The sequence below is a fragment of the Microcebus murinus genome, chromosome 5 (assembly GCF_040939455.1).
Source record: "Microcebus murinus isolate Inina chromosome 5, M.murinus_Inina_mat1.0, whole genome shotgun sequence".
Lineage (NCBI taxonomy): Eukaryota > Metazoa > Chordata > Mammalia > Primates > Cheirogaleidae > Microcebus > Microcebus murinus.
Window position 1 is genome coordinate 37,404,247 of NC_134108.1, and position 13,976 is coordinate 37,418,222.

A 13,976-nucleotide genomic window follows, 5' to 3' on the forward strand; every position below is an offset into this window, starting at 1 on the left:
AGAAGTTGTGGAATTTGCTTAGATGGTTGTATATTGTCTTCATGATTTGGTAAGAATTACAAATATATTTTCATTGTCTATTAGGTTTTCATTTTTCTTCCTTTATTTCAGTATTTCCTAAGTGGTATAATTTAAGACAAATGCATAATTCCTATTTCCCTTATAATCTAAATTTTACGTGTATTCCCAAATATTGCCAATATCATTGCCAAAGAAAGCAGGTAATTTACTAATAACTTTTAGCTGCCTTTATTGGTTGGCATGTGAAATGAATATGGTGTAGAAATCACAAGCAGAGTGGACTGTGATTTCATATTCAAGAGCACAATGGCTTCTCACCAAAATTGTTGAGGGAATCTTGGAATGATTTAGTTTTAAATTTCCTGAGCATCCATTAAGCTGACCATAAGGCCTGCTAAATATTACCCAGTTCCATGATTAGATTTTTAAGTGTAAATTTCATTCTTAATGGATAGAGTGATAGCAACTTGAGATGAACAAGAACATAGAATAAATTTATCTCTAAGGTTATTGGTGGGTCTTGAAGCTATTGGGAATGAAAACAACTGATTCTAGGAGTTTGAAAATTGAGCAATCAACTATGCCAGCTGCTCTCTGTCAATAACCTCTTTGGTAAAATCTTAAAGCCAAACAACTAGAAGATGGGAGACAGGAGACATTATTTATTTTCCATGTTTAGATAGTTTACAAAAATGTCAAGCCTCCTACCTCTTAAGAAGTGAATTTGTTATTCTACTTATTTTAATACATTTTGTAAATGTAAAGACTTTGACTCTGGAAACCATCTTTTCTTTCCTTACCTTTGAGGTTTCCACTCCCATTCTCAATGATCAGTAATTAGGTATGACTTAATTTTCAGTCTTTGAATAAATCACTAGAGTATGTTATATCTCTGAAAAGTAATACTGAATATGAAACCTGAACTACTATATTTTGACTTGAGGGCTATGCCATATTAAATATAGCTATATTCAGGAATATGCCTTGTTATAATAACTTTATTGGTAAATAACAACCTTGACAGAACTGATACCTCTTCCGTATTAGCAGCACTGATCAATTTATTCTATTATTCATTAGTCAGCCAGTATATTAACATGTATGTGAGGAGGAGCATGCCTAGGGATATAAATGAAACCCAAGATTTTAGATTGAATTTTAATTGAAGTTTTACAGTTTTCTGGAAGATCATGCCTATTTAATTCAATTTAATTATGTACTTAAACAATTTACACATAAATCTAATATATTAAATATTCGCTATTGAGAAAAATTGATTTCTAATACAATGAAACATTTTTTATTCTGTAGCTACTCCTACCATTCAACACCTCAGGGAACAGGCATTCCCATTTTGATAAAGAATGTTAGATATCTGTTTTTTTTTCTTTTTTTTTTTATTTCAGCATATTACAGGGCTACAGATGTTTAGGTTACATGTATTGCCTTTGCCCCACCCAAGTCAGAGCTTCAAGCATGTCCATCCCCCAGATGGTGAGCACCATTCCCATTAGGTGTGAATATGCCCACCCCCTGTTTCCCTCTCCCATCTGCCCGACATCAGCTGAATGTTATTACTATATGTGCAATTAAGTGTTGATCAGTTATTATCAATTTGATGGTGAATACATGTGGTGCTTGTTTTTCCATTCTTGTAATACTTCACCTAGTAGAATGAGCTCCAGATGGTGAGTACATGTGGTGCTTGTTTCCAGATTCTTGTGATAATTCATTTAGTAGAATGGGCTATAGCTGTATCCAGGATAATACAAGAGGTACAAGATAACCATTATTGTTTGTGGCTGAGTAGAACTCCATGGTACATATGCCACATTTTATTAATCCACTTATGTATTGATGAGCACTTGGGTTGTTCCCAAACCTTTGCAATTGTGAATTGTGCTGCCATAAACATTCTAGTGCCGATGTTTTTTTTATAGAATGTCTTTTTTTCCTTTGGGTAGGTGCCCAATAATAGGATTGCTGGATCAATTGGAAGGTTTACTTTAGGTCTTTCAGGTATCTCCATATTACTTTCCACAGAGGTTGCTCTAGTTTGCAGTCTCCCCAGCAGTGTATAAGTGTTCCTATCTCTCCATATCCATGCCAACATTTATTGTTTTAGGAATTTTTGATAAAAGCCATTCTCACTGGAGTTAAATGATATCTCATTGTGGTATGGATTTGCATTTTTCCCTGATGATTAGAGATGTTCAGCATTTTTCATGTTTCTTGGCCATTAATCTGTCTTCTTTTGAAAAGTTTCTGTTCATGTCCTTTGCCCACTTTTTAATGTGTTGTTTGATTTTTCTTGCTGGTCTTCCTGATTTCTAATATAGTTATCAGCCCTTATCAGATGTGCAGTATGCAAATATATTCTCCCATTCTGTAGGTTGCATGTTTGCTCTCATGATAGTTCCCTTGGGTGTGCAGAAGCTTTTTAATTCGATCAGGTCCCATTTATTCATTTTTGTTGTTGCTGTGATTGCCTTTGGGGTCTTCTTCATAAACTGTTTCCTAGGCTAATGTCTATAAGAGTTTTCCAATATTTTCTTCTAGAATTCTTATTGTTTCATGCTTTAGGTTTAAGTCTGTTATCCACCCATGAGTTGATTTTTGTGAGAGATGAGAGGTGTTGGTCCTGTTTCAGTCTTCTACATGAGGCTATCCAATTTTCCCAGAACCATTTAATGAATAAGGATTCTTTTTTCCCAGTGTATGTTTTTATGTGCTTTGTCAAAGATTAGATGGTTATATGAGGATGGTTTTGTATCTGGGTTCTCAGTTCTGTTCCATTGGTCTATGTCTCTGTTCTTGTGCCAGTAACTTGCTATTTTAGTTAGTATAGCCTTGTAGTATAGCTTGTTGAGATAAGCTTTGTGACCTAGGATATGGTTAATCTTAGAGAATGTCCCATGAGCTAATGAAGAACACATATATTCAGTGGTTTTGGGTAGAATGTTCTGTGAATGTTATTCAGGACCATTTGTTCTAGAGTTCTGTTTAAGGCCATTGTTTTTTTTGTTTGTTTGTTTGTTTGTTTATTTTCTGTTTGGAGGATTTGTCCTGTTCTGTCAGAGCTATGTTGAAGTCTCCAACTGTTACAATGCTGCTGTTTATCATTTTGTTAAATGAAGTAGGATTTGCTTTATGAATCTGGATGCACCTGAGTTAGGTGCATAATTATTTAGAATTATTATGTCTTCTTGTTGAATTGTACCTTTCACCATTATATAGTGACCATCTTTATCTTTCATTACATTTGTTGATTTGTTGACTATCAGAAATCAGAATTGCTATGCTAGCTTTCTTTTGGTTTCCATTTGCATGGAATATTGTTTTTCATCTCTTCACCTTGAGTTAGAATGCATCCTTGTGGGTTAGATGTGTTTCCTGAAGACAGCAGATACTCGGCTTCTGTATATTTATCCATTTATTGGACCAGCCTATATCTCCTTAGTGGGCAGTTCAAGCCATTCACATTATTGAGAGAATTGATAAGTGGGACAGATTTCTGTTCATCCTGTTGAGTTGAACTTTGTTGTTTTGATTTCTCTCTAGAGTCATAGTGGCATCTGGCCTTTGACCTTTAGCTTTTGGGTGATTTTACATTCATGAGTGTTTATTGTGCTGATCTTTATGTAATACTGCGTTGAGTACTTCCTGGAGGGCAATTCTTGTCTTGGTGAATTCCCTCAGTTTTTGCTTGTCTGAGAAGGTCTATATCTTTCCTTTGTATCAAAAACTTAGTTTTGCAGGATACAAAATTCTAGGCTAGGCATTATTCTATTTGAGAAGACTGAGAATAGGGACCTGGTCTCTTTTGGCTTGTAAGGTCTGAGTTGAGAAATTTGAAGTTAGTCTTATCGGTTTTCTTTTGTAGTTTACTTGCTGCTTTTGCCTTACAACTTGTAGGATGGCCTCTTTCAAGTTTATTTTGGCCATTATGATGATTATATGTCTTTCTGTTTGCAATGAATCTCCTAGGAGTCTTTTGAGCCTCTTGCACATGGATATCTACATTTCTACTAAGACCAGGGAAACTTTACTCCATTATATCCTCAAATAGTTTATCCAACCCTTGTGTATTTTCTTCACCCTCAGTTTTATCTATAATTCGCATGTTAGGGCTCTTCACATAATCCAATATTTCTTGTAGGCTTTTCTCTTTTCTGTTATTTCTCTGCTCTATCTCTATGACTGACTTGTTTAATTAAAAGGTATTATCTTTAATAGCTGAGATTCTTTCTTTGTTTGATCTACCCTATTCTTGAGGCTTTGCACTGTGTTTTATAATTCCTTGAATAAAATCTTCATTTCCAGAAGTTATGTTTGATTTTTCTTGAATATTTCAATTCCTTCTGTGAATTTTTCTTCCAAGTCTTGGGGTTTTTTGTGTGTATGTCTGTGTAGTTTCTTTGTGTTGATATCCATTTTCTCTTGCAAATCATTGAATTTTCTTACTATCCATGTTCAAAATTCTTCTTTTCTCATTTCAGTGTTCTGGATTTTGTTGATATCCATTACTAGAAAGCTAGTGTTCCCTTTGGGGGGTGTCCTTTCAGTTTGATTCCTCACACTTCCAGAGTGCTTTTGCTGATTCCTTCCTATCTGGAGCAACTGTCGCTTCTTACTTTTGAATTTTTGTTTAGGTAATGATACACCCAGTTTAGTCTCTGAGTCAGTAGTTCATGTTTGTGGGTGAGATTCAACCAAACCTTGTATGATGAGTCAGTAAATGCAGTAAAAGGGCATGCAAATTGGCCTCCCTGTCAGTATGTTGCACTTGCTGAGAAGAGCAAGCTGTAGAGTTGGTTTTGGTCCTGTAACCAGCTCTTGTTCCTCTAGAGAGGCATTCTAGTGTCTCAGGTGATGGATGGATCTCTGAAACTTCCAGATGTGTCCTTATTCTCTACCTCACCAGGGGCAGGTGGGGTAGTGAGGCTGAGGCGGGGGGCTGCCTGTTTATTTTTTTTAGTTTCATCTAAAATCTTTCTGAGACACTCTGGCTGGAGGTATTTCTCATCTGCCATCTTGCCTCTCTCCACTATGACTCTAGAGAAAAATCAAAACAACAAAGTTCAACTCAAGGAGGTATTTCTCATCTGCCATCTTGCCTCTCTCCATATTTTTGACAGTGAAAAAAATCATCTCAGAGACTTCATTTGAATTCATTAAAACTTTGAATATTGAATTACAATAACTAATGGTTGAAATATGTATTGATTGTATTTTAAATTATTTTCAAATGAAACAAGTGTTAAAATGTCCAATAAGGATATCATACTGCTATTAAACAGATGATTGCATTTAGACTCTGTTTTCTTTTCATTATTATAAAAATTATATTATTGAGTATAAAATTCTGAAACATATAACAATATATTTGTCTGTAATTAATTAAAAATTTTTGCACTGTTCTAAATTTTATCCTATATTTTGTTCATTTCCTATCTTATGTGATTTCTAAAATGCCTATAAATACTAGCACACAACATATTATACTGTATAAAGCACTACATGGAGAAGTTGCATACTTGGGTCCTAGTTATAAGTCAGTTAGATGAATTTGCCAAGTAATTCAATGTCTTTGGATTTCAATGTTCTCAATGAATTCAAAGGCATATTTTGGCACTAAAGCACTATTCAAGTTACGTATGTGGGTGCAGAATTCTTTAGGCTGAGATACCACAATAGATAATTCACATAGTTTTTTCACTTGAGGTGACCTGTAGATTTTCAGAATATTACAAGTGCTATATCTTGATTGAGCTGTTTAAATAATAAAGCTACAATTCTTCATCTTTGAGCTTTAGCTTGGCTTTTCCCACTAACCATAAATAAATTTATTAATGTTTCCCTTACATTGACAGATTAGTGTCTAATCATAAATAAATTAGTAAACTTCCCCCAGAAAAAAATACTTTGGTTTAGAACAATACATTTTTGGAAAAAACAGAACATAAATAAAAAAAATGTTTCATTGTCTATGTAGGGACCAGGCTCTTGGCCTTATAAAATTTCGCTGACAAAAACTACTGATGTGAGGCAGATTGACTAACAGGAGAAAAGGCATATAAATTTATCTTAATGTATATACACAGAAGCCTTCAGAATGAAGACCCCTAAAAATATAGAGAAAATTGTTCAATTTTTATGCTTAAGTTCAACAAAGTATAGATAGGCATATAAAATAGACATAGTATAGATACGACATAGTATAGATAGACAACAAGGATATAATCTAATGCTAACTGACTGAGGGGAGAAACCCAATAAGGCCTATCTGTCTAAATTCTTTTTGGACTCTTTAAACATGCATTCTTTTCTTCTGAGTATAGGGCAGGGCCTTCTCTAGAATGGAGATCTGTTGATGTGCAATCAAACAAGATAGGTCAGATAATTTCTTTTGCCTGTTTTTATACAGAATAATTTTAGGTTTCATGTCTGGCTTTCAGTAAAAGGGGTTCTGGCTTTAATGATCCACTTTAGGAAAGAGAAATTCTAGTTTCTAGGGCTAGCCTCAGGGAAAAATGAGGCTGAGAGACAAGAAGACAGGAAAAAGTAAAAACAAAAACGAAAAACAAAAACTTGAAAAAAAACTTTTGCTTCTAAGGCCTTCATTTTAGAGTACTATTTTCTGAGCCCCATCAATATCTTTGGAACTATTTCACATTTTGCCAAAAACTGAAACTACTACATCACTTTTATCATGTTGAAACACGCTAGAAAAAGCATAAGAGTGGCATATAGCAACATTTATTTATTCACTCATTCATTTAAGCATTCATTTCTACTTTATAATTCTTTTTCCTTTACTAAATATGTACTTATTGCCTAATATGCTCCAGATTCTGTCCTGAAGTGGTTTTTAACCTAGAGGGGGTTAAAAAAAATCTAAAAAACTTGTAGATTAAAAAAAAAATAATAACACATTGAAAACCAGAGAATAAGTGTATGCTGAGTACTCTGGAAATATAATGGGTCAAGGCAGTAGATGGAGGGAGCGAAGAAAGACCTAAAAGAGCTAAGCTTTGAGGAAGACTGGAATGAGTCATGTTCTAGGCAATTTTATCACTGAAACTTTGAAATTCTACTGATATTGGACATCTCATTGGATAATTCCATGACAAGTAGGGCAAGTAGGACATTGGCATTAAATAGTTTTTTTATCATTATTATTTTTATTTAAAGCTACAATCTCAAATAAATGAAGCAAATGAAGAGATTGCTTCATTAATCTCTTTTCCTACCAGCTCTGGCCTCTGTCCTAAAAGAAAAACACAATTCTTATCTATGTATTTATCTGTGTTATACATCTTCACTGTCTCCACTTTCCCTCACTCTGTATGCAAATATGATTTGCTGTGGGCTTAAAATAGCTATTGTTTAGATAGCTACAAAAAGACTATTTAAGAAAAGTAAAGAAATAATTCTGAAAGTTTTGAAAATATCCCAGTTGACAGCCTATCTAGAATTGCAGAAATGGGGTCAGGTAACATGGAGATTGGTCTTTAAGTACCAGGCCTCTTAAATGGCATTTTTCACATCAATTCAATGTCTAATTAAGGTCAAACATAACATGACCATGGAAAACAACTATGGGATTTTTTAACTTAGGGAATCAATACTTACAGATCTTCCAAGAATTATGAGTCATTTACTGTAACAGGTAAAATAATTGGCACTTATCTTGACTTTCCAAATAGATTATTAAATAAATAGAAAAATAAAATGGAGTAAAAAAAAACCCCTTTAAACTTAAATTGGGTTTTCTCTCAATAAATGACCTTGGTTAGGCTATTTATCCTTTCAGAAACCATCTTTTTTTTGTCCATCTTAAAAATTAGGGTGTTGGAAGAGCTGATTTCAAAAGTCTCTTTCACATCCTTAGGCTTTATGGTATGATTCTATGCATCTATTTTTGTTACATCCCAAACATCAGCTTTTCTGTCATAAACAGGGTACATGGACAAATAGAACAATAATATAATCTCAAATCAATCTTATTTCTGTTTCTAGCTGGCAGTTCCATGGAAAATTATTTCTGATTCATAAATTGTAGATGAGGAAGTAAAAACACTAATATTACCTTTATCATTTTTAATCAAAAGAATGTATGAAATATGCATTTGGCTACAATTCCATGCTTTCCATCAAAGTGAATACGCAAATATATAATAACACATGGAAATATATTAGAGAAATTTTTTATCAGGATACGAAGAAACCATTCCAGTAGAAACATTTTGTCCTGGAGGACGCTCTTTGATCTAAAAAGTTGAAACTTCTGGTGTTTTAAACACCTTACAGTAGGATCATGTAGCCAATTCATGTTAAATAATCCATTTTCTTAAAACTTTTCTAAAATTATGAAAAAACTTGTGAATTAATTATCAATAAGATATGTTATTGGAATAAATAACCTAATAAAGTAACTATGGCTTCCTCTTCAGTGACTTTTTATACAGGTACTCTAGCAAAACTGAAAACTATATAGGTGACAATAGGTGACAGGTGACAATAACTAATCAATGAGATCATAAACAGCAAGTACATAGGTGAATAGAGAATTTGCTGCTCTTAACTGAGTACTGTACTTATTTGTTCCCAGATGCTCAAGTCAAATTGTGAAAATCATCCTTTACTCACTTGCCACATCAAATTCATTTAAAATTCTTATGAGGTCTACTTCAAATGTATTATATATCCATCCACTTCTGTACAATTTCTGTTTTTCATTGACCATATATTTAAAATCACCACTCATTACTCTGAATAGCAACCATTTAACTTTTCCCCGAGAAATTTTTATAGGGTCCTTATTTAGTTTTACTTATTTAGTTACTTATTTTTTCTCTGTCCGTGGGAATCTCAGCTCTATGAATTAGGAGATTTTGTCTGTATTGTTTACTGCTATAACTCCATGACCTAGAAAAGTGCCAGATACTAAGTAGGTACTCAGTAAATATTCATTGCATGTATGAATGCATCTACACTGCAGCCACTTAGTCCAAGCCAGCATCATCTCTCATTTGGATTATTTCACTGGTGTTTAACTGATCATCAGCTATATCTCACATCCTTTTCTCTACAAACATTACTTTTGTTCACATGGCAGTCAGTGATTTTTTTGAAAACCTACCTATCAGGCTAAAATCCTTCAAAAACTTACTATTGCTCTCAAAACAAATCCAAACTCACATGAACAGCCTAGAGTGCTCTATGTGAGCTTATCTAATTTACACAAAACTCCACGTAGGTTAATGGATCTTTGCCTAGTGGTGGGCCTGCTCTTCCTCTATAGTCTAATTTAGTGTAGTCTCTTTCCATGGTCCTTCTCTTCCTCACTACTCTATTTTGATTGCCCTTCATTTATGAGATCTGAAATAGTCTCTCTTGCTTTTTGGTGGCTTGTCTCCTTCTATCATTAATGTAAGCTCCATGTCACCAGGGCCCTACCTTTACTGTTGTACCACAGGGAATTCATTTCTACTGCTATCTTCATAAACACCCAGAACAATCCAGCTGGAGCACCTAAGACATAAGTTAAGTGACAATTGCCTGTTTATTGTTTGTCTGCTCCACAGGACCAAGTCTATTCAAGACAATTTTCCATGTTTTGTTCATTATACGTGGGCTGTCTGGAAAGTACCCAGCCATTGTTAATAAAACGAGCAGAGTTACAGGGCTGGATACTTTCTGGACAGCCCTCATCAATCACTGTGTCCTCAGGAAAGCCTATGTATGTCATATGATAACAACTCAAGAAGTACACAGGGAGAGATGTAATGGATGAAAGAGTGTCTGACAAGACACCTGAAGTCCCAGTCCACGTCTTTGTGACATATGCTATATCCACGAAAATATATTGTAAGGCTTAGTACCCTAAACTTCAAAACTGCATTTCAAATATTAAAGATGATGCTTTGCAGTTAAGCCTTTTGCCACTGACTGAAGGAGCAAATTATTAGCTTTAGAAAACCGAGAGACTGGGCAAAAATAAATTCTGGGATCATATGCTTGTCAAGTAGGACAAAGCAGAAGTTTAATGGTGAGAGTTTTCTTTTTTGTTTCCTCCTTATTTTTCCATTGAATCTCTGTCTCTCTATATCTCTGTGCTTTTTGGTTTTGTGTTTTGTTCTCTCTCTGCCTTTCTCTTTTGTCCTCAGTCTTTGTCTCTCTCTTTTTATCATTTTCCATCCAGGGCTCTTTCACACTGCTGTATCTTTCTTTGCACAGTAACTTAGGGTTGCTCCTGGGTTGAGAGGCTCCTGGAGAGCAGATGAGGGATGCAAAATACAATTGTAAAACTTAGCAATAAATAAATGCAAGGTATAAAGATACCTGTGTTTGAGGTAAAAACCTCCTCAAACTGCCTACCTCATACAAACCCTTGAATTTCTTTAGATGATTCTCCATCGGTGAGGTCCTCAATTAATAAGCAAATTTGTAAATCTGGCATTACTATATGAGTGGCAATTCAACTAATTTTTTTACTAGATAGGGTTGGGAAGGGGGAGTGGTTGGCACCCATATCCCTGTGGTATCCTTCCTCCATCTCTAGGTGATCCAAATATAAGACAGGAGAAAGAGATAGTCAGTAAGAAACCTTGAAGGTCAAGGTGTTCCTTTTAATATAGAATCATACCATGATCACATATCTCCACCTAAAATATAATATCATGTTTTCATTTAACTTTAGTACTTGTTAAATTTAAAAATATTATTCTACATGTTAAAAATAGCCTAGGAAATTTGTACCAGTGTATAAGTAATATTATTGCTTTAATAAACTTAAGTATCATTTCCTTACTAATTCACATTTTCCACTTTAATTTTGGTAATACATTAACAAATGCCTTCTATGAACCTGAAAGAATGAATTGAGTTAAGAATTTGTAATGATTTCATATCTTGTATTTTAAACAAAAATATATAAATAAAATTTAACTCATTGGTCACTTAGTAGAGATCTTCACACCTTTCCAGTCCTAAGATCTAGTTCCATTTTTTGTTTGCAGGACTGGAGGCCTTCTAAAATGTTTATAGTCCTCTGGATGTAAGTCTTAATACCTGCAGAAAAATGTAATAAGGGCCTATCAAATAAAGTCTCTATCAGGTATTAGAGAAAAAATGTCCTCAACATTTATTGCAAGATTTAGGGGATAGGCTTCAGTTGTCCAGAAATGGTATTCAATCAAGGAGCCTCATTCATAATGAAAGGAGATAGATTAAGCTTTAGTGGAGTGAGTTGTTTTTTCTTTGATGCAATCTGAATTCAGCTTGTAAACTTCTATCTTGACTTGAGATTCTTGGTATTCCCATTCATCATTTCTTGCAAAGTAGAGAAAACATCAGTAAGTTAGCTCATTAGAAGGAATGCACACTGTATACTATCCCCAGTAGAATTTGACTAAACCAAAAACAACCAAATTGACTTGTGTGAGAAAAAACTCAGAACAATAAAATATTGGCAGCTTACAAACATGCCATTCAGGTATTATGGAAATAAGCCATCCCAAATCACTCAAGGAACAGAAATAAAGCCAACTCACTATGTTTGAATGTCAGAGGGATTTTCAGATAATAGCTTGTAAAATGAAGGGCACCTTTAGAGTTCCAATGTAAATTTCAACAACTTAAAATCTTTCCTGCAGAGAGTAACAATCCTCAGGAATTCCAAAATAACATATTCCTAATAAAATTATGAGCCTCTTTTCTGTAATGAATTCTGCTATTTCTGTCATGTTCAATTTTCTTTGTTTTTGCTTTCTTATTTCAAAAGTCAGCTTCAAATCTTCTTGTGTAATTAAATGGGATTTAAATTGTAAATACATTATGAGAAAAAGTATTAATATTTTGAGTATCTACTATGTACTGGGTGCTTCATCAGTTAATCCTCCTAATACCCTTAAAAACTATCCTCATTTTATAAAGGTTCTAACTGAGGCTTGGAGATGTCATGAGATTTTCAAATTTATATAGCTTATAAGTGATGAAGATGAGACCATTCGACTCCTAAGCATGCAGTCTTTAGACTAAACAACTTTGCTCTCACTTTAAAATTTTTATTATAGGTATATTATATTTAACATAATTTATTCTATAATAGTGTATATGATATATATTCATTCACGTAGCAAGATGGTCTCTGACTTCAACAAGACTCTCTGACACTATTTGAACATACAAGAAGGCTTTCTATAAGTCAGTACTAAAGTCAGGTGGCATGCTTGATTTGTTGGTGCCAGACAACACAAAAAAAGTTGTCCTGAGTTATTAATTCCCTTGCCAGGGCTACCTAACACTGTCAGCATGGAGCCAGGCTTCCTCCTTCTTTTTTCTTTGTTGCTTGTGGTTCCATTTCCCCATTGCAGCCACTGCCTTGCAGCCATGCAATCAGCCGTTTTAAAGAGCATGATAAGGTTGATTATAGTTGGTTTGTAGAGAATTTCTAATATAAACTGGATGTCACACTTTATGCTGCAGAAACACCAGTTGGTTTGTTTTAACAGGTCTCTTTTCCCACCGTGTACCCTTACCTGGAATCCCTTTCTCTCTCCCACTCTTCCTTACCAGGCAAGCTCCTTTTGGGTCTTTAAGTTAATCTCCTCCAAGAATCTTTCTACAACATCTCGCCTGTATGAATTATTTCCCATCACAACACTGTGAAGGAAAGATCTGTCTATAAGTCTGTTTTAACCAGTATATTGAGGCCTTCCTGAAGGCAGGTTTGGGTTCAATGATTGTTCAGTGCTGGTCTTTCCAGGAAAATCTAGGAATACTTTGTTGTGCAAATTATGTGTAATTCCCCAGGGAAAGAATTTTATTTATTTTATAATAAATTCCTCAAAAGCTCCTCAAGACCGTAAAAAACTATGATTATACATCCACTACTGTTCACAGAAGTATATGACAAGGTAGGAAAGAGCTTAGATTCAGCAGTCACCATTCTATGAAGATATTTTTATATCTTAGTATTTAGAAAAAAACGATTTATATTTATGGCCACCGTACTTTATTTAAGCTTTAGTCATTTAATTGATGACTTCTTACATCTAGACTCTTTCTAGATTTTAGTAGCTACAAAATACCATCCTACCTTAGAAATACTATTCCAAGAACAGCTCTCAAGTCTTAATAATATATATTTCCAAGTATATATCCTTTTGAGCCATAAAGAAGGTAGAGACTTAGGGTAGAAACTTTACTCCTTTGTCTCTCCTCAGCTGCAGTCTGGGGTCCCTTATAGAAGAGGACTCTTCTGCCAGTCATGGGCAGTCTGAGAGGAGCTTCAGAAGCCTCAACTTTGGAGGTTAACAATAATATGGATTGATATTTTTCTAGGTACATAGCCTATATGTTATGAAACAATGTGCTTTGCTTTGATGCATATTTGAACATGCTCAATGAATAATCTATACATTGTAACAACTAGAAGAACACCTGTGATAAATGGAGCTCTACTTGACATGAGGAGCCAGGCCTGGAAGTTAGTCTTTGTGCAACTCTGATTTCTTCGCATGCTAAACCATAATTCTCCACAGAGAACTAATTTTGACAAATTCTAAAAAAGGAAAACTTCCAGTAAGCAGGCAGTCTGCTGACATTTGATAATATCTAGTTGTCAGTGAGATTTTAAAAGGTACACATGCCCACGTAGATTCCTGGATAAAAAAACACAGCAGGAATTTAGGGAATGAAAATTAGCGATAAAACATTTTGCAATCATTTTATATAGGATCATATGATAGCTAATATTTACAGTTCGTGGCCTGGATAATACTGGCTAATTAAAGAAATCATTTGAGACAAGGGAGCACTCAGAAATGATGTTTTTTGGTTGTTTTTTTTCAGTTCATAAGCCCAGAGACTTCAGGGAACCTTTCAAAGTTCTATAAAACTGAATATATTTTTCCCTTTGGCTCATTATTTACTTGACTACAGGTCAT

At 34.4% G+C, this 13,976-nt stretch overlaps 1 protein-coding gene across 19 annotated transcripts in view; it reads left to right on the forward strand.

Moving 5' to 3' along the window:
* TRDN (triadin) overlaps window positions 1-13,976 on the forward strand; it is a 385,153-nt gene that overhangs the window by 146,083 nt on the left and 225,094 nt on the right. The window lies entirely within an intron of this gene.